The following is a 21,352-nucleotide window of genomic DNA, read 5'->3' on the forward strand; positions in this document are numbered from 1 at the left end:
AAGTCAAAATCTAAAACTTTATTGTCTTCCTTAACCCAAACTAGACTTTAAATACATTACTCACCAAAGAGCCGGGACTTTCATGCACAGATAGTCCAGGTGTTACTGGTGCTGAGTAGCTTTAGATAATAACAGAGGATAGTGTTAAACGTGAAACGTGAAACATGCACATGCATGAAAATCAAGGTTTAGAAGAGTAACTTGCTCCAGAAAATTTTAAAATTAAAAACAAAAAGGTTAATATTCAAATTAAGCTATTGCAGTAACACATAAATAAATTTGAAGTCTGTTACCTGTGTTGAGTTTTCTTCCAGCAGGTAAATGCCAGAATTAATCCGGTTATAATGATGGCCCCTACTGCACCAAGGAGTCCAGACGAGATTAAAGTTAATATTTTTGTTGAACCGGTCGACTCTTCCTCGCCTGAAAAAAAACATCAAACCATGTGTGAGAGAACAGCTCAAATCAAAAGATTAATAATGAAAAAGAGGTGCAACACATTAAGCATAATGTTAACCTGTGTTCACCTTCCATGAGAGCCCTCTATGTTTTGTACACCCACACATGTAGTACCAGTACCCACAGGAATACATTAAGTCTGGATTGAAAGGCGTTTAATAAATCCACACTTTACCTTCCACAGTTACATTGAGTTGGAGCGCATATGTTCCTCTGTTGTGTACACACTCACAGGTGTAGCTTCCACTGTCATCTCCTGTTAAATTCGTCAGATGGAGGAACACAGTCTGATTTTCTTTCATAAGTTTGAACCTGGAGTCACATTTGTTTAACACCTCTGGTCCATCTGGATACAGAAGACGACACTCTCCTGTCCTGCTCCGCTCAGTGCCGATCTTACACACTGTCTGCGTGATATTGTTCGGCGTTTCCCCGGAGCAAATTTGAGTAACATCTGGTTCTCTCTCAATAGTCTTCACAATAGTCTCTGCAAAACATTACAATAAGCATGAACTACAGCGTGGGTTAGCAACTGCTGCTGCTGAAATGACAGAAAATGATGTCATCTGAATAAAAGAGATGAAAATAGAGGAAAAACCTCATTACCTTCACTGCTAAAATAAACCAATACTGGCAGAAGTAGGAGAAAGTGCCGTATCCATACACCCATATTGGTTTAGAATTAACTAGTACAGCAGGTTTTAGCGTACTACGTCTTATAGTGAGAGAGGAGAGGACATATAGAGGAGGACAGTAACGCCCATCTGTGCTGTTCTCTAGGGACCTGAAATTAGTTGCATCTCTAAAAAGGAAGTGCTTTGACAGGACTGCTTACTTGTGCCATATTAAGACAACTGCAAGCAAGCATGTGAAAACAATTCACTAAAAGTCAGAGGCACACAGAGGCAAAAGCAGAATTACTGTATGTCTTCGGACAAAAATATGACAAAAAGGTTGAGTGGGCATTAACCATCTAAGACTGTGTGCACTGCGCTCTACTTAAGAGACAACGGAAAGTACAAACAAAGGTTTTGCTGCCAAAACCTCAAACTAGCACCTTTTTCTGTAGGTCAATGATACAGCTTCACAGAAAGTACAAGACACAACAGATTCAACTTTCACGGCGATCTGACTGAGCTGATGGCAAGGTTCTTCAAATTTTTCTATATTAAACATTTAAAACTAGCCGACGCCTGCGTCTTTCTACTTTTCTGAAGAAGTGGGGTTCTGCCCTTGATTCACATCATGATAAATTTTGGGAGAGGTTTTTTTAAAAGGAGGAAAACACTCTGATATTCTAAAAGCTAATTTCAAACCTTCTTTCCAAAGAATGTGACTCTTTTTCAATTTGAGAGACAGTGACACACAAGTAGCTTGGTCTAAAGTTTCCTCTGAGAGCATCTAAAGTCTTTGACCTTACCAGTTCAGCATCAGTATAGAGTGGGCCATTTATATGGATACACCGTAATAACACAGGAATGGTTGGTGATATTAAAGTCCTGTTTGTGGCACATTAGCATATGTGAGGGGGCAAACTCCTCAAGGTGGGTGGTGACCATGGTGGCCATTTAGAAGTCGGCCATCTTGGATACAACTTTTGTTTTTGCAATAGGAAGAGGGCCATGTGACACATCAAACTTATTGGCAATGTCACAAGAAACACAATGGTGTGCTTGGTTTCAACGTAACTTTATTCTTTCATGTGTTATTTACAAGTTTCTCTTTGTTCACAGCCATTGACATGTCGAAGAGGTTAACACATCATTGCAGCAGATTTCAATGCAAGACACCCTACGAGACCACCCATCTCCCATGCTACAGTTAGCAAACTGCTTGCTAAGTTTCGTGAAACTGGTTCAGTGTTGGATTTGCCAAAATGTGGACGCAAGGAAACTGTCACTAATGAAGAAACATCAGTGGCTGTCCTAGCTTCATTCCTCAAGAGCCCACAGCGTAGCACTCGCCGCATGTCACTGGAGAGTGGCATTAGTCCAACATCCCTTTGGCGGATATTAGCTACTCACAAATGTCACCCTTACAAACTCCAGCTGCTGCAGCATCTCAATGAGGATGACCCAGATCGGCGCACAGAATTTGCAGGATGGGCAAAACAAAAATTGGAACAGGACCCTCAGTTCACGCAGAAGATTTTGTTCAGTGATGAGGCAAACTTTTATGTGAATGGTGAAGTTAACAAACAAAACCACCGCTATTGGTCTGACACTAACCCACATTGGATGGATCCCTCCAAGACTGTTGGAACAACAAAAGTGATGGTTTGGTGTGGTATATGGGGCACAACGATAGTGGGTCCATTCTTCATCAATGGAAACCTCAAGGCCTCTGGATATTTGAAATTGCTACATGATGATGTGTTTCCCTCTTTATGCACTGAAGCTGGCACGTTCCCTGAGTTTTTCCTGCAAGATGGTGCACCACCACATTATGGGTGCAGGTCCAAGCATTCCTAGATGAACAGTTTCCTGGAAAGTAGATTGGTCGTCGTGGGCCAGTTGAATGGCCCCCAAGGTCTCCCGATCTGACCCCCTTAGACTTTTATCTTTGGGGTCATCTGAAGGCAATTGTCTCTGGTGTGAAGATACAAGATGTGCAGCACCTGAAACTACGGATACTGGATGCCTGTGCTGGCATTTCTCCTGCGGTGTTGCTATCAGTGTGTGAAGAGTGGGAGAAGAAGGTTGCACTGACAATCCAACACAATGGGCAGCACATTGAACACATTTTATAAGTGGTCAGAAACTTGTAAATAACTCATGAAAGAATAAAGTTACGTTGAAACCAAGCACACCATTGTTTTTCTTGTGACATTACCAATAAGTTTGATGTGTCACATGGCCCTCTTCCTATTGCAAAAACAAAAGTTGTATCCAAGATGGCCGACTTCTAAATGGCCACCATGGTCACCACCCATCTTGAGGAGTTTGCCCCTCACATATACTAATGTGCCACAAACAGGACTTTAATATCACCAACCATTCCCATGTTATTACGGTGTATCCATATAAATGGCCCACCCTGTAGATTCTTAGACTTTATTCAGTGAATCTGACATTTTCACCACATTAAACCATAACTACAACTATAGTGAGTAATATATGGTCTTAAACAGAGACCAAATTTGCTCTTGGTGACCAAATTTGCATATAATCTAAACCTAGGTCAGTGGATGATGCTTTAAAAATAGGACTGGCTTACATCCACCAACATCCCAACTGCCCAGGGACATATGTTAGCGTCCTGTTTGTGGACTTCAGCTCGGTGTTCATTAGTAGCAATAGTCCTGCACTCCAAATTGTCTGTGAACTACAAACTTTCTGACAGATCCAAAAGCTGGAGAGAATCACATCCAGAACCTGTAGAATCAGCAAAGATGCGCCCTCTCCCCTTTGTTCTTCTCCCTGTACAAAAATAACTAAACCTCACAAGACCCATCTGGTGAAACTGTGATATCTGCAAATGATGGTCATTGGACTCATCAAGGAAGGCCATGAGTTTGCAAACAGATGTAATGTTGAACAACCCCTGTGGTGCACTGTCCCAGCTGAGAAAGTCCAGCTTGCCTCTGAATTCCAATCTGCAATAATCCAGTCTGTTCTCTGCACATCCATCACTGTGTGGTGCGTACCAGCCACAAAATGGGGAAAGAACAGACTAAAAAGAACAGTCAGGGCTTGATATTGTCATGTCCTGACTCAAGTCCTGACTCATTTGATGAACAGATATTGTCTACTCATCAAATAAGCAGACATTATCACTCCAGATCCATCTCACCCTGTACACAACTTGTTCCAACTCTTCCACCTCTGGGAGGCGCTAAAAAGCAAGTTTCTTTCCACAGGCGTTCCCTTTTATGAGCACTTAAATCGCTCACATAGTGTCTACACTAAACAGTCACAGTACCTGCTGCTGAACCAAATGCATGCTGCTTATACTGCATGTTGTACATACCTGCACAGTGTTACTCACCGTTTTTTTTGCACAGATTTCTGTTGTTTCTGCTTATTTAGGGGCTTAGTTTCAGTGTCTTTGGTTTGGTTTTACCACTGAAGAATTAAGTATATTTCATTGAAATATCGCTGATTTTGTTTCCTTTTTTTGGCCTTGTGTATTGAAAGCAACACCTTTAACTGAAAACTTCTCATTACACTGTGGTTTGAGGAGCCGAGGGGACTTCCTTTAAACCCTTAGTGGTAGACATAACGCCTTATTTGCAGGGTTTTGTGTTTGTTTTAATGTTCACAGCTTTTCAAAATGTTTCATTGTGTGTATCTGTAAGTAGCATTAGTTCTGAAAAACATGCAGAATTCTCAGATCCATGCACAGGTTCACAAACTGATAAAGGCTCCTTTTGTGCCAGTTCTGTCAGCATCCTCCTGACCAACTCTGCACATTATGTACGTGTACATTAAAAATGCACAGTATAGAGTATGGAAATAAAAATATTTATTCATGGACGTTAAGTAGCTTTTGCTGGGGAGTCTCTCTTTAAAACCTTTTGCATGCGAAGGAGCTGAATGCATGTATCAGGACAGGAAGCTGATGCAGGAAGCATCATGATGGTGTAAGGTCAAGGTGACAACCCATCAACCGCTGCTGCTATTGTTTTAGAGAGAGGCCGGAAATCCCACAACCCCCTCTTATGTCACTGATGAAGAGATAGTCAGTATTGTTTCACAGTATTTTACAGTGAAATGGAGAGATATGAGTCAAGGAGTTGCAAGGTGTTTGTGAACACTGATAGGCAGGAAGTCCGACGTTAGGTGGGAATCTATGTGAATTATAAGGTTTGACAATGTCATTACAATTGTCCCGATTCTCAAAAATTGTGATCTGTAGTGAGAATAGGGAGCGGGTGGAAGAGGGCCTGGAGAGGTGTAGTAAAAGAACAATGAAAGTCAGTAGAGCAGTAGAGAGATTGAGCATTTTGGAGACAAAGTCAGAGAAAAGCTGAGATGGTTTGGACATGTGCAGAGGAGGGATACAGGATATTCTGGAGAAAGGATGCCGAATATGGAGCTAACAGGAAGAAGGAAAAAAGATGAGTCTCGGAGGAGGTTCATGAATGTAATGAAGGAGGCCATGCAGAGGTTTGGTGTGACAGAAGAGGGAGCTAGAGATACAGATGAGCTGCTGTGTTGACCCCTAAAGAGAGCAGCTGAAAGAAGAATGCTTGTTTACAGTGAAATCTCACTGTGCTTCAAGATGATGGCGCTGTTTTACAAATAATTAACATGTAATCATGTTCTCTTTAATCAAGGTAAGATAAACATGATTACATCAAATCTTATGCAACAGAATTCACATTAGATGCAATTTATATACTGTAGATGTAAAGCTTTACTACTGATCAGTCTATTCCCATCTGTGCTATAACAATACCATTTAATTTCTGTAGGTCAATTCCAGGATAATGCTGGACATATATGGCAAAGAAGGTTAACTTTACATTTTGTGAACTTGGGGGTTCCTTCGTTTGCTGCTTCAAGGCAACAATGTGCTACACAGGTGCACCAGTTCTATACATACTCAAGCATCTGATTCAAAATGTTTACTTTTATTTTTACAAACTCATTTTCATACAAGCATTTATAAAATATCTGTGTGTGCACAAGCATGGGTTAGTGAGCCTGTGCCTGTTTGTGTGTCTGACACTGAAAATGATTCTTTCAGGAAGAAGTTGCTGGTGGATGTGAAACTGACGTGGATGTCACATTTCTGGTGTTTCTAATGTTTGGAAAAGCATTTCATCACACTACCTTTCATCTCCCTTCATCTCACTCTTTGTGCTCCAGACACAAAAATCTGTAAACACCATCATCACCCACATACGCACACTGTTACTTGGACAAACATCTCATGTTTGCCCCTTAACTGCCCCCTGATCTCCTAACTCATCATCCGACCTGAATCTGAAGGGAATCCACCAGCCTCACTGTCTCTCTCATCACAAGGAATAACTCTGTCCTATTCTCTTATTTGTAATAGTGTTGCATTTTACTGTCATTTTATTGTGTGATTTAGAGATTGTTAATCACCATTTTATGAACATCATCTGATAGCATCTCTGGTTAGAGTTGGTGGCACGAATGGACAAATTGTACCTTTGCATTGGATGAAAATGCTCTGTCCAGTGTACATGTTTATGTGGATATTCACATCTTGGATGTGCAACTGACAAATCTGCAGCAGCTGTGTGATCCCATCATGTCACTATAGACTAAAACCTCTGAGGAAAGTTTCCATCACCTCATCACTCTATGTCATGAACTCGGGCAGCTCTGAATTACAGGAGTGCCACTCAGTGTGGTCTTCAGCTGCTGTAGGTAAACTGCTTGAAGGTTTAATGTGTGTTCAGAAATGTCCTTCTGTATTGCTGACTTTCTCTCAGCTCGAAGATGTTAAGCCATTCTCTTCTGACCTCTGACCACTGATATCAGCAAGGCGTTTTCACCAAGAGGGGGATATTTTCTCTTTTTCAGGCCATCCTCTGTCAACACTTCCACATCCTTAAACTCAGTCTAAATTCAGTAGGATACCATAGTCATGTCTCCAAGCCTAAACTCATCGAGTGTCTCCCATATGATTGGCTGATTATTTATTTACATTTACGTGCAGGTGAACAGGTGTGCTTTGTATCTGCATGCCTTATAAGTTTTAGGATGATCTGTTTTTGTGTCCATGAACTGAGATCAAATGATTGTTGCTCAAATGTGCAAGAAAAGGCATGGTAACAAACTTACAGTACACGGAACAGTAATGTGTTGCATCACCATTCTGCAGATAAATGCAGCGATACTTTGCATCACTTTGTAATGAGGCATGAATAAAAGGTGCAAAGTTTCGCCAAGCAGTGTAATGACACAACATGTGTGATTATCAAGTTACTGAGATGAAGTAAAGTGCTGAAGCTGATCCATTTGCATTTGTGGTTCTCTCATATTTGGAGGCCTGAATTTGATCTCTAAATAGAGAACAGCATCTGCTGTGCAGCTCACTGCATTGCACATAATAAAAAGCAGTGTGCAATTTTTGCATCACAGCGTTATAACTTAGTAGTAAACAAAAACTCTTTGTGTAATGTTACTTAACTTTGCTCAAGTGAAACTTCCATGAGTAAAATATAGGCCAGTTACACATTGATGTTTAACAAACATTACTCTCAGTTCTAAAAATAGGAGACAACAATACTTTCTATGTATTCAAATCGATGCAGTCATTTATTTTCTTTCTCAATAGTAACACAGTGGATGATTAACACATTTCATTTAATACCAAAACTTTGACTGAAAAGGGTAAATAAAGGAACAGACTCAAGGCCACTGTATTTGTTGATATTTGATATTGGACTCACTTTTGGTTTACATGTTTTCATAGTGTTCATGATTCAGATCAGTTTCCTGATCATCCAAGTCAACCGTTTCTGTGGTTCTCACGAGACGACAGTTTGATCGATATCATCATGTCCTGGCAGATGAAGGTTTTTGTAGGAATATTCGAGATCAACATCATCCTATAAGACAATAACATGGATGCAATCAATAGATTAAAAAAAATGAATTCTTGATGTTAGTTATAATAATAACCAATGAGAGAGTCACTGCTGGGTCAGGGACCAATCTCTGCTGAATCTAAACCGCACACACTTACTGATCCTTAAAACCCTCTTCATACGTTCCATTGATTATTGGGCCTTTAAAATAAAGTCTTAAATAGAAAGGGAATGTAAAAGAAATCAGTAGAACTCACAGTTATGTTTATGCTATAAGCTAACCAGAAATAATTTCTTCGGTTATACTAGGAAGCATAGTCATTGGGCTCTGGTTCAATAAATAAAGATCAATATTCACCGGCACATCAGGGCAAGACGAGGTGGATTATTCACCCATCATCTCGGACTTCTAGCTTCAGCAATGCCATGCATCAAAAAAAAAAAAAATCAACTGACTGAGTGACCAGATTTCTCCATCTTGGATTTTTTTTATTCCCAGGTTGGCACACAGTTACATTGAAACCAAGCACACCATTGTTTTTCTTGTGACATTACCAATAAGTTTGATGTGTCACATGACCCTCTTCCTATTGAAAAAACAAAAGTTGTATCCAAGATGGCCGACTTCTAAATGGCCACCATGGTCACCACCCATCTTGAGGAGTTTGCCCCCTCACATATACTAATGTGCCACAAACAGGATTTAATATCACCAACCATTCCCATGTTATTACGGTGTATCCATATAACTGGCCCACCCTGTAGTATCCTGTTTGTGCCAGTTGATGAGCTTCCTGGGCTTTGGGACTGTTTGCTGTCCCTCGGCTCCTCATGTGTGCTCCTATTCCTTGGCATCCATGCTGCCTGGTTGGGACTGGCTTCTGCTGTCTGGCCTCTGTTGGCTCTCAGCGGGGTGCCCTGGGGATCAGTGGAGACCTTCCTGCATGTTTCTTGCTCAGGATGCTGGTCTCCACAACACTTTGGTCTTCTCTCGGTTTGGACATTTGGGGTTTCTGTGCTCATGTGGTTCTCATCACCCACCCTGTGTGATGAGAACCACATGAGCCATCACCCTCAGCAGAGCCATCTCTGCTGGGGGTGTGGGTGTCCTCACAAAATAAAAGACCACACTGCCTGTCATTGTTATTGCTTATTATTGCTTGAGTGTTTTGTTTCTGGGTTTCTCTGTGGTGCATTTTGCTCTCTTTGAAGGGAATTGGGATATCACTGATAGCATACTGGGGAAGGTCAAATTCACATGTTTACAAAGGCAGGAGAGGACGTGAGTAAATCCTGTGACATATTGTGAAGATTACTGAAATGTTGCCAAAAGTGGCTAAAGGTAGGTAACTAAAGCTAAAGCCAGACAAGCAAATATTAGAATGTTTTACTGTTTTATTTCTTTTGGCCAGATGGTGTACTACTCACCAAAATGTGCGGCGTTTCATGTATATATAATCCCGGTGTCTCTGACCTTGCATTGCCATTTTGGAAGAGAAAGAACGACATCATTAGTGAAACACGTATTCACAAAAATAGAGCTAAAACTTGTAATAAAATTTTGATTTACTCTACATTCTTAAATAAAATAAGTAAATCGTCCTGTCCTTTTATCTGGTAGATCTGCACTGTGAATATTTTTTAAGTCTTTTACCTGTGACGTTTAAAACAGTAGATAACTCCCAAAAAAAATGGAGTTACAATGAAGACTGTAGCTGCACCAACTGAGGAGAGTAAAATTACAATTCTCTTTAGGCTGCCGCCACCATTCTGGACGTCGTCTGCAAAGAAAAACATTAACATTATCTCAGCTAGTTTATTACAGCTGATGTTTCTGTCTGCAGAAACTATGCTACAAACACAGCAATGAACATAAAAAGCAAAACCTCATGAATTTTAACTGCTAACAAAACCTTTAAAAAACCATGTAGTACTACCTTCTTATGAAAGCGTGGATATCACATCACTGAAACACTTGATAAACACTGTTAAAGCAGTGGAAAGTAACCACCTTAACTCACATGAAAAGTAAGGAATAAGTTTGCACAGTGTTACCTTTGTGCTTGTGTTCACCTTCCACGTTCACCTTCCTTGAGAATGCATCAAGACCTTTCACGGTAACAATGAGATGCAGAACAAATGCTTCATCAGCAGTTGTACACTGACAGGTGTAGTTCCCGCTGTCCTCTGATGTTAAATTGTTCAGGTGGAGAAACACAGTCTGATTTCTTTTTATCAGCGTGAACCTGGAGTCACAGCCATGAAAAAAGTTCTCTCTGGTCTCATACTTCAGGAGACACTCTTCTCCTCGGCTCCTTTCTGTGCTGATCGTACATGCAATCAGTTTAATATTCAGTGTTGCACTGGTGCATGCTGGAGTTTGGTCTTCTCTCCCAATAGTCTTCATAATAGTCACTGCAAACAATCAATTAAGAGTTTATGTATTGTGCAATATAGTCTGGGTTAACAAACCCAATAGTGAAAATTGCAGATAATTGTGCTCGATGTGAATGAAAGATGGGCTGCAAATTTGTAAACAGAAAACATTACCTTCACTTTCAAAACACCCAGAAAGCGGCAGGAGCAGGATAAAGCACAGCCTCCATTGAGCCATATCAATAAAAGAAATAAACACTAATGCAGCGCACATATGCCACCTCATATACTGAAAACTGGAGGACAGTGATGCCCACTTTAATACTTCTCTGACTATCTGAACATCAAAGTATTGGCACTTCAAAAAAGGAAGTTCCTGTGCAGGCGTGCTATAGTAGGACAGTGAAAAGTAAATAGCAAGCACGTGAATACAAAAATAACCCCATTTAGACTGCACTAAAATGACCTGCGTAGACGTAGCTTTTATATATAGATATATAAAACTAAGTTTTACAAGCTAGATGTGTGAAAAATAGCATGCAATAAATAGCCTCTGTAGACAGAGGGGTAAATAGCTTCAGCTTCATTTGCTCCATATTATAACAAAGAAGTTCAGTGAGCATGCACATCATCTGGATTTGTACACATTATACTTTATGTAACTGATAAGCGGAAGTACAACCACAGATTTTACTGCCTAAACCTCAAACTAACACCTTAATAAGTCTGTGACGCTGCATCTTCTCAGAAAGTGTAAGACTTAAATGTAAGTTAAACTTTCCATTAATAAAGGTTCACAATTCACATCACAAAGTCATTCATGGTCTTTCTTCAAAAGCAGAACAGCACTTTGATGTTTGGTCTAAAAGCAAATCTCATGACAATTTCATTCAGAATGTAAACATCTTCAGCGTGACACAAACTAAATACAACTAAAATGACATTTTATATACATCATTACCTGTCAGGCCTAATAATGTATAATGTATTGTGTAATAATGTGTTGTATAGTATCACCACGATTTCATGGAATAAATGAAAAATATGCTTTACTTGCTGTTTCAGGATGTTTTTCTCATGTCTTGTTTTGTGTTTCACTTCCTCTTGTTGTTCTTTTTCTTCTTTTGGGATTTTCTGGCTTTCATTGGTTTCACCTGAGTTTGCTTCTCTGCTGTGTATCCTCACTCTGCCTTCTCCTCTTTCCTGTTTTCAGTTCACTCACTTTTCCTCCTGTGCTCTTCACATATGTTTCCGAGTTCACGGCTTTGTTTCCTGTGTTATTTTGACTTATTTTTAGTGTATTTTTGTATCTTTTTTTACTCATTTGGAAAAAAAGCCAAACCTTATTTTAAGATTGAGTTTCTTCATTTTCCATCTCTGACCCGTGGTGGATGACCCATCCAGTGTGACCCACTAAATGATTCTGCAGAGCATGAAAATTCCAGAAAATAAATATTTATTTCAACTTTTCAATAAAATGCGCTCCCATTGCTATTGTGGGGATAACAGCATCACTATATAGGAGTGCAAATCCATGAAAATGTTAAATTCTGAATCATCCATCCATCCATCGTCATCCGCTTTGTCCGGGGTCGGGTCGCGGGGGCAGCAGCCTAAGCAAAGAGGCCCAGACCTCCCTCTCCCCAGCCACCTCCTCCAGCTTGTCCGGGGGAATACCAAGGCGTTCCCAGGCCAGCCGAGAGATATAATTCTGAATCATAAAAATGTGAAATACTTCAGTTTTAGTTTAGTCAAAACACTAGACTAACGGATGTCCTGTGCATTTGTGGATACACTTTGATCTATAAATTGTAAAGCACATGTTGTGGTAAGTTGTTAAAGTTAGGTATGGAGTTCAGATTACCCATACATTACAGTAAGTTATGCCAGGACCGTGACGGTAAGACATTGCACCATGAAACAAGTTCAACATACCCAGGACGTCTTTCTGTTATGGGGCTTCTCTCTCTAACTTCAACAATCAGGCTAAGCGGTCACTTAAAGGTGGTTGTAAACGCCATAAATGAATCCAGGGTTCGTTAATCTAGGTGCTACCATGTCCACATGGAAAAGGTAGCGAAGTGGCTAATTTTACAAAGGGAGCAAGCTACAATGTTAGAAAAATTATGCATAATGCAGAGTGAAACTAACACAGTTTCTGAAATCAGCAGTATGATTGTGCTGTGCAGAAGTACAAAGTGCTGCACAAGTGCCCCTGTGGCTCATTGGGTTGAACCAGTGACCCACATGCTCAAAGACAAGCAGTTACCTGGGTTTGACTATGCCCCAGGCAATTTCCTGTGTGCCATTTCCCCTCTCTCTCTCTCTTGACTTTCTTAAAAATGCTACAAAATGCCCATAAAAAAGCCCAGTGTGTGGTCTGTAAGCGCTTCAGTCAGCAAGACCAGAAAAACACCATGATATGCAAAAAGTTGAGGCAACACAAAAACCATTCAAAAATGCCAAATGTGTAAAGTAACATTATGTAAGTATCTATGCTTTGTCATCAAGACACAGGAGAATCTGATAGATTATAATTAAATTAATAATTAGATGTGATTAGTTTCATTTCCTTCACCTGTAGCCCTGGTGGCATTCAACAGACTCAAAGGATAAATATAAAAAGTTTTTATGTAGGCTTAGTCTATGTGCAGCTTTGGTCACCACGTGCAAATCTGAGAAATAAAATGAATATGATTGTTTTAAAATTGTTTGCAGTTGACAGGCAAAAGAAAAAGAAAGAAAAAAGTAAAGGAATAACTTTGCGTCTAACATGAGGTATTTTATTAGGGTCTTTTTCAGATGATTTCTTTTAAATTACAGGATGAAAAAACAACAAAAAACCTGTTATGTACAGATGCGTGCACAATTCACGAAACAGTAAAGGCCTTTTCTTTCAGACACAATATTTTCCTGTTGGCCTTTTCAGTAGTTTCACATATATTAAATTCCAGGAAGAGAGCCTGGAAAATGCACTTGTGTACAGAGGTTTGGTGGTTGTTGCTGGGGAGTCCCTGTTTAAAACCAACTGCGTGGGGAACATTGGTAAAGTGCAAAAGAGCAAAATCTGTCTGTGAGAAGAGGAAGTTGATACAGGAAGCTCGACGATGGTGTGAGGTCAGGGTTATGGCTCATTAACTGAAAAAGCCCTGAAACACTCAACGACCCATACTTAGATAACGATAAGCGGAAATGCTAATTATTGTTTCACATAGCGGTTTAAAGTGGGTTACAAATCTCAGCGTAGTGAACTCGCACCATGGCTCAAAAAAGATTTTTGCATGACGCTATTTGACATAATAACTTGGTTTTGGATTATCATTATTTTTATTAACTGATATGTCAGCTGAGCTAATCTATCAGTCAATATATTGTATTTATATTAACTAATAAATAAAAAATTGAAAAGTAGAGACGGGAGAAACAACATTCAACCATGACTGTTACATAGTTTGTCCATAACTCTGCACTCTGAAGATCCCCTGTTGGCTACAAAGTGCAGAGAACAAACGAGTAATCCATGACCTGTTAATATAAACAGGATTTTGTTTTAGACTGTATTATGATATTATCTTAGTGAGGACTCACATATAGATCACCCTTAAAAAATGTTTGGGAAATTTGTTTGTCTTTGTGTGTCTCAAAGACAACAACACCAGAATAAATATCTGAGTTTGAAATTACTACATATTGGTATCAGTATCAGTCTTAAACATCCAGCATCAGTCAAGATCTAATTATTGCTATAAAGCTATTACAGCTCTGAAATCAACAAACTGAATATGTATAAAAGTCTGTTTTGTCACTCTAGACAGTGTGACTTGATATTTAAGTTTCAGATATAAAACGTTACTCTTAAAAGATTAAAATAAACTGTACTTCTACTAATGCAACAATAAGTGAAACTAATAGTAAAGCATCATTGCGTTGGAGATTGCAAGTCCAGCTTCACTGTTTATTCACTAGGAAATAGATACTTATTATAAAAGTGCTGCAAATTCATACCTCAATTTACATCAAATGTATTTCAAGTAATATGATTTAAGTTTATTTTAGAAGTTGAATAAAGCCCATTTTCTGTTTGGATGAAGATACTGTATGGCTCAATTTCTCCCGCTGCCTGTAAAGTGAAACACACTCAGTTAGAAAAAAGTTCTAAGTCAATGAAAAGCAGGTACAAAATGCAGTAAGTGCAACATTTTACCATGTACGCTTCTGTGTTTCCAGGATCAGTTATTATTTCAGGACTGGTTATTGGCAGCTGTCGTCTTCTGCTGGGAAAACAATTCACCAAAAAAATGTTTTTCAAAAGTTCTGCATTTTCTTAGAACCGAGATAAAAATATTTATTTTATATATGTGGATTTTAAATAAAGAGCTTGTGCAGGAGAATTAAAAAAATAAAGCCACATCGACCATAAGATGAGCGTCAGCGTAACATAAATGTTACATTAAATAATATGTGACAGAGTTTGCATGAGATGTTGTGAATGCCTCAGTAAATATGATTATATAATATGATTATACTATGGTTATACTCCCTAACCGTATTATAATACTGAGAACTGACTGAGAACCTTCACAGACATTATAATATAATAATCTCTTACCTGCTGCATTTTGTTACGTATATAAATCCAAGGATGACTCCAGATATGATTAAGACTACAAGCACTCCAATTAAAACATAGAAAGACCATTTAAAATGTATTTCTGTAGGACTGGTGGTGACTTCATGGCTTTCAGTGCCTAGAAAAGAAAAAGAAATGAGAAAATCACCAGTGAGTTAATGAGTTAATTATAAAGCAGCATCATGATATTAACCTCTGTTGCTATAGTGTCATATAATATGTTCTTGAAATTAAGTGATTTTTGATTTTATTGTTTATACTGTTTAACAGCAGATTTTGTTGGGTCAATTGTTTTTTCTCTACATTAAGATATGTGGGCAGTCGTGAGGTGACCCCAGCTTCTTACAAACCTTTGTTGATTGATATGATACCAGTTATCAATAACCACAGTAATACAGTGAGGCTCGGTTATAAAAGGTATTAAATCCACACTTTACCTTCCACAGTGACATTGAGCTGGAGCTTATATATTCCTCCGGTCTGTACACACTCACAGGTGTAGCTCCCGCTGTCCTCTGCTGTTAAATGTGTCAGGTGGAGAAACACAGTCTGATTTTCTTTCATCAGTGTGAACCTGGAGTCACATCCATGAAAAAAGTTTTGTCCATGTCGATACAGCAGCCTGCACTCTTCTCCTCTGCTCCTCTGTGTGCTGATCTTACACACTATCAGCATGATCACGTTCAGCGTTTCGTTGCTGCATATTCGAGTGACATCTGGTTGTTTGTCAATGATTTTCATAAGAATCTCCGTACCAGCTGAAATATGTAAAACTGGAAGTCAGTTCTGTGTGATATACAGTTGCTAAGTTACCAACATTTATTGGTAAATACAGGTAATAAAACCTAACATAGATTAACTGTAAAACAACAACAACAATGCGCTGCATAAGCGATCCTACATAAATAACTGTTTTGCAAACCTTTGTTGTCCATACAGGAAGTGAGGAGCAGAAGCAGAGCAAACCCGAGTCTCCATTTATCCATACTGGTCAAAACATCTAAATAACAGTGCCACTGCTGCTGACAGTTGACACTGTAGATCACTGTAGGGCGAAGGGTTTATGCACCCAAGCCTCAGATTCTCAGCCTTCACTGAGGTCTGTGTTGGTGTGGAGGAAGGAAGTGCTGACGACGCTTCTGTTTTCATGTGAGCGCTGGAAGAGAGAGCCGGCGCATAAACACAGAAAATATATTCTGGCTGAGGAAAACAAATAGCAACACTCGTATACATGTTAATTTAAAGGACTTTATGATCACTCTGATAGTGATGTCTGATAGAAATGAACGCAAAAGCTTTTGAGATTTTGCATCTGCGAGCATGTGCCTTTCAAAGTCATACTGCATCAGTAATCTACTTGAAGATGCATGAAAGACAGATGAAAGAATCTCATGTTTGAACAAATAGACATCACTGTCCCATTACCTAGAAGTATCTGAGTTTCCTAATCATGTTATCTTGACTGTTGACTGATGTGTGATTTACTAGCTGGAGTTTCAGTATCTAGAAGGTTGCAGTGTTGCGCAATTCCAAAATCCACCGAGAGATAAGATGGAAACACGTTTGCTTCAGCCGGAAGGCAAATTCCCTTTTTTCATTTATTTACAGATTCCTCTGTAGCTACACCTTGTATACTAAGTGAGCATTGTATTCATTATAACATAAATGATTAAACATCCTTATCTGACACATGGCTTGTTGTAAATCTACATGTATGAACTTTGAAATATGTTAAGGACCAGTATAGAGATTCAAATCAACTCTGCAAAAACACACTAAAGACAGACGAACGGTTGATGAAGGATTTTGTATGCATCCTCTTGATTGACTTTATCCTTTTAAAAATTACAAATAGATGTTAAAACAATGTCTCTTAATCACTTATTAAATACTTTATCATTTGTACATCTCATGGTCCTCATACCAGAGGCTCCAAGCCAGAGCGGTCCCTGACCTCCTCAGTCTCAATGTCACTTGTGGCTTCCAGGTCCAGATAAGTGACAAGGATACAAAGCTCCACTCAGAAAAAGAGTCTGATCACAGACACGGGGGCAAGTTTACATATCATTATGCCAAGCTCCAAAAAATTAAGTTTCCAGACTGAGACACCAAACCGATATCATGTTGAATAATATGGTATCGGTGTTTATTCCACGCTTTGACTCTTCAAAACCTGAAATGGGCATGCATGCTGCAGAGGTGGCATTACCAGCAGAGGGAGACAGTATATTCAAAGCCAAGAAGTCGGTAGTGAGCAAGGTAGGTATGATTAAGCACATTGCAGAAGCAATGATGGTACGCAGCAAATATGTGTTTACATGTAAATGTGTGATAATGTCTGAAACACTTTCCTATGATTGTTTTAATGTTGGCTTCAAATACAGTATCAGCCAACTTCTGCCTCTCCAAAGTGTGATACGACACAGTGGGCTGGCGTGTCTATTACACGTTTTGTCGTGATACTGGGCTGAGGACACACTGCGTGAAGTTGGCTCATTGTACAAAATGCAGTTTAGTCTTAGAGTGCAGTGAACACGCACTGTACATCCCCTTATAGTTACAGGACATCTTTTCTGTGAAAGCAGCTGCTTCCCAGTTGGGTGATGTGACTTTCAACAAAGAGAAAGACGCCATGCAGCACAGAGACGGCACAAAGTTCCACATCTATGAATACAACAGACAGCACTACCTGCATACAGCGAGTGACCAGTGTAAGGGTTGATATGTTAAGCAGACACAGCGTGTAATACTAGGGCACTATAATTATGATGACATTCAAAAATAGGAAAATGTTGTTGATGTTATGACAATCAAAGGTAACAAACAAACCTGCCCTACAATGTGAGGTGTGCACACAGGGCCACACACAGACCTAGCAGGACCAGCAGGACCAGAGATGGGTTTGCATTATCATTCACTCATGATTATTCCAGTGCAAAAAATAAGAACGACCAAGTGCAAGCTACAGAGAAGTTTCTGTCTGATACCCTGTATGGGCAGATTAAATGTATCTGAGTTTATGGTAAAGGATAACCAGGCAAATAATGTCATGAAGCATAAGACTTCCACACCATACTTATCACATCAAAATGCTACTGCTGAGAGAAACTGCTGCACACCGTTTAATAGGGATGGGTACCGCTATCCGGTACCATTATGGCACCGGTTCTGACATAAACGATAGTAACCAGACCGAAAAGCAGCGCACATTTTGGTGCTTTTTTTTTTCCTGAGATGTCATACACTTTGGATTCTAGCCAATCATTTTACCTTTGCGAGCATAGTAGGCGGGCCCAGGTACGTACGTTCTTTTAGAGCAGAGCTACAGATTAAAGCGAAGCTGTCAAAGTCTGGCTGTACTTCACAGCAAAAGATGCAAACTCAGCAGCAACAAGTGCTTTAAGCTGATACTGTGATACTGTCAAAGGAGGCAACACCTCGAATCCGATGAAACACCTGGCGACGCATAGCGTTTTTTTAAAAGCCGAGAAATGCGCCGTATTTGATAGCTTGCTGCGAGACCTCACACCGAGCACATCTACTGCGGGTTGCCTGTTATTGGACCCGGAGTTAGCAACATCCCCCAAGAACCCGAAGAGTAGAGTCCTGGCCCCTAGCCCTGCCAGTGTAGCAGAAATGATGAGGATGATGATGCAGCAGCAGCCGTTCTTCTCTGCGTGAGTAGCTTAATGTTGTTCGTGTGTAATTTACGTTGAGTAGGCTAACCACGTTATTACATTAATGCACGTAAGGTGAACTAGCAAACATCATCATAGCTACATGCGGCTGTCTTCTTGTTTGATGGCAGATGCTCCCTTCACCCTGGCCAAAAAGGCTAAAATGACCAAAGAAAAAGTGGAAAACAGTTAAACATGAGAGGTTTTTGGATAAAGTTTGTGTTTTTTCCATTGTTTAAGCTTCCAGCCAAGAGTGATACCATATATGCCCCATAGCTGCAGAATCCATGGATGCCTGGATGTTAAACTTACTTGTTAGACCTGGTAAAGCAGCCACACTGATGTTTTTATTAACCCTTTAAGACCTACCATAGAACCAAGTCTGCCAGAGCTCATATTATATTTTTACATGCTGTAGTGCTATTTTTGGGAGCATTTCAAGTTGATATACATCAATACAACCATTATAGCCCAAATTCTAATAATATGTCTGCATTAGGTGCACAGTAATTACATAAATTGCAAAAAACTGCAATAAACTACAAAAAAATTGAAAATCGTTTTTGTTTTTGTAACATATATTTCTAGTTAGAGAAAGTTAGTTAGGCTTATCCCTCAAAACTGTAAATACAAAAAAGTTGCACAAACAAGTTTCCCACCACAGGAAATTTATTTTGAGTGTCTTCATAGTTTTATTTTTGAAATACACCAATTTTTATATACTGCAGGAAAAACAAAAATAAATATTATAATGCAAATTTGCAAAATACCAGCATATGCATCAAAATAAACTATTTCCAGCAGTGCAATATGAGTCCTAAGCATCCCAGAAACGACACAGAAAGTCCTAAAGTCAAACATAACTTTTAAAAACACCAGTATAGGCTCATAAGGCACCGATGATAAAAAAAAAAAAACTACATTTCCGCAAAATGACGTCACTTCCGGTTTTGGGCAGGTCATTGCAGACATGCGATAGTTCACGCCGATGGACGTAGGAAGTGTTAGGAACAGCTGATCGGATCGGCAAAGCGTGTTTCTGGAATATTATGTTTTTGTTGCTGCAAGTGCTTTTTATGCAGTTTTTGCAAAGCTTTATGTGGAAGGAAACCGTGACTGAGGACAAGCTGATGGCATAAGATGTAAGTACAACTCCTCTGGTTTCATATGCAAAAAAAATTATTGTGCTAGCTTACGTGGTTGCAGAGCTACCGGGATTTAAAAATAGTTACGCAAAATGGAGCGTGTCCGCTCTGGCCTGCTTTAAAGGGTTAAAGATGGGAGAATTTAGACAATTTTCCAACTCTCAGTGATGCCGCAGTGATTATTTGACTTTGGGACCTGCAGCGGACTTTAGGCCCAGACATGGCTAATGACTTCAGTCTTAAAGAGCGGATACCTGTAGACTGGACAAGAGTAAACTGGACTTGAGATGTGAGAAAAGAGCTTTTGTTGGGGATGGCAAGGCCAGTCCAGCTCACATCTTCTTCCAGTGGGAACAGTGGGAAAGTGTAAATGTAACTTGTAAATATGACAGATATACGTGGATTTTATACAATAAACTGCTTGTGTAGGAATAATTACAAAACGAAAGATACACATCAATCTCTTCTAAGAGCTCAGTGTAAGATAAACGGATTGCATTTAATATTATGTGATAGAATAATTTCATTAGATGCTGTTTATAAAGCTGTTAATATATGTATATATTGGTGGATGTCAACAAAGTTTTTACTAAGGGGTTCAAGTCCAAAAAAGAAGAAAGCCACTGTGTTTATTCCTCTGTAATCACTGCCGGTGGGAAAAGGGATGTGACCCTAAAAATCATCAGCTTTAGTTTGGAGCGGTTTTACAACTACCTTTGGAAAGTGCTCTGGCAGATACAGATGAACTTTGATTTTGTTTCATGAACTCATCAAGAGGAGGTGGGGCCAGGCCATGAAGAATTTTATATACAAGTACAGTAACTCCAAATGTGATCATGTTTTCCCAATTTAAGAAACCGTACTTTGTTAAAGGTTTACAGTGATAGTATGAAATTGTCTTTTTAACAAACTGATTTTAGTGAATTCTCATCAGCTATTGTTGTTTCTGTTTACATTCAAGCATCAGGTGGTGCAGAGGTACAATTTGACATCACTGTAGACTGTAGACCGCCTGCTAACCCAGCATCCGCTGTTTTTACGATTACTGCTGAGCGTAACCACATCTCACTGAACAGATGCAAAGTTTTTGCACAAAGTATGTCAATTACCAGGCCTGCTGTATGGAAATACTAATACATACAGTCCAATCCCCTTCTTCTTAACAGGCATTACCATAATCTAGTCTAATGTGAGTTACTGCTTTCAAATGACAACTTGTATCCACAGTGGACAGAAGAGGAACTGGAGGCACTGCAGGGCTGCTTTGAGTCTACAGGCAAATTACATATACTCTATTTTTAGGACTAGTCTCAAGACTTTCCTTTTTCATGAAGCTTATACTTGGGCAGGGACGATGTGATCTTTTAGTAATGCTGCTATAGGCTCAGACTACTGTGGGCGTTCTTGCTCACCCCTGCAGCATGTCAGTACATTTTTGTCTTCTTTCTTCCACCGTCGGTTCTGTCCTGTCTTTCTATGGTCGTTTTTCTTTCCTTTCCCTTTCCCCTCACTCCCCAACAAGTCACAGCAAACAGCTTTCTGCCCTAAACTCTGA

General features: G+C 39.5%; 2 long non-coding RNA genes across 3 annotated transcripts; both read right to left on the reverse strand.

Annotated features, from left to right (window-relative positions):
- Window positions 1-300: 300 nt before the first annotated feature.
- On the reverse strand, window positions 301-1,151 carry LOC309701652. The gene is made up of 3 exons (XR_014275203.1): window positions 1,066-1,151; window positions 635-946; window positions 301-423 (listed from the first exon to the last, which is right to left on the reverse strand). It is a non-coding gene; the product is annotated as an uncharacterized lncRNA (long non-coding RNA).
- An 11,968-nt stretch (window positions 1,152-13,119) lies between these two features.
- LOC309700540 lies at window positions 13,120-16,079 on the reverse strand. Of its 2 annotated transcripts, none has more exons than XR_014274693.1 (5): window positions 15,898-16,079; window positions 15,413-15,733; window positions 14,955-15,093; window positions 14,550-14,616; window positions 13,120-14,465 (listed from the first exon to the last, which is right to left on the reverse strand). It is a non-coding gene; the product is annotated as an uncharacterized lncRNA (long non-coding RNA). The 2 variants fall into 2 exon arrangements; XR_014274694.1 differs by having other exon boundaries at window positions 14,550-14,619.
- Between the last annotated feature and the right edge of the window lie 5,273 nt (window positions 16,080-21,352).

This window comes from Aulonocara stuartgranti, assembly GCF_965226115.1.
Source record: "Aulonocara stuartgranti genome assembly, chromosome: 23".
Classification (NCBI taxonomy): Eukaryota; Metazoa; Chordata; class Actinopteri; order Cichliformes; family Cichlidae; genus Aulonocara; species Aulonocara stuartgranti.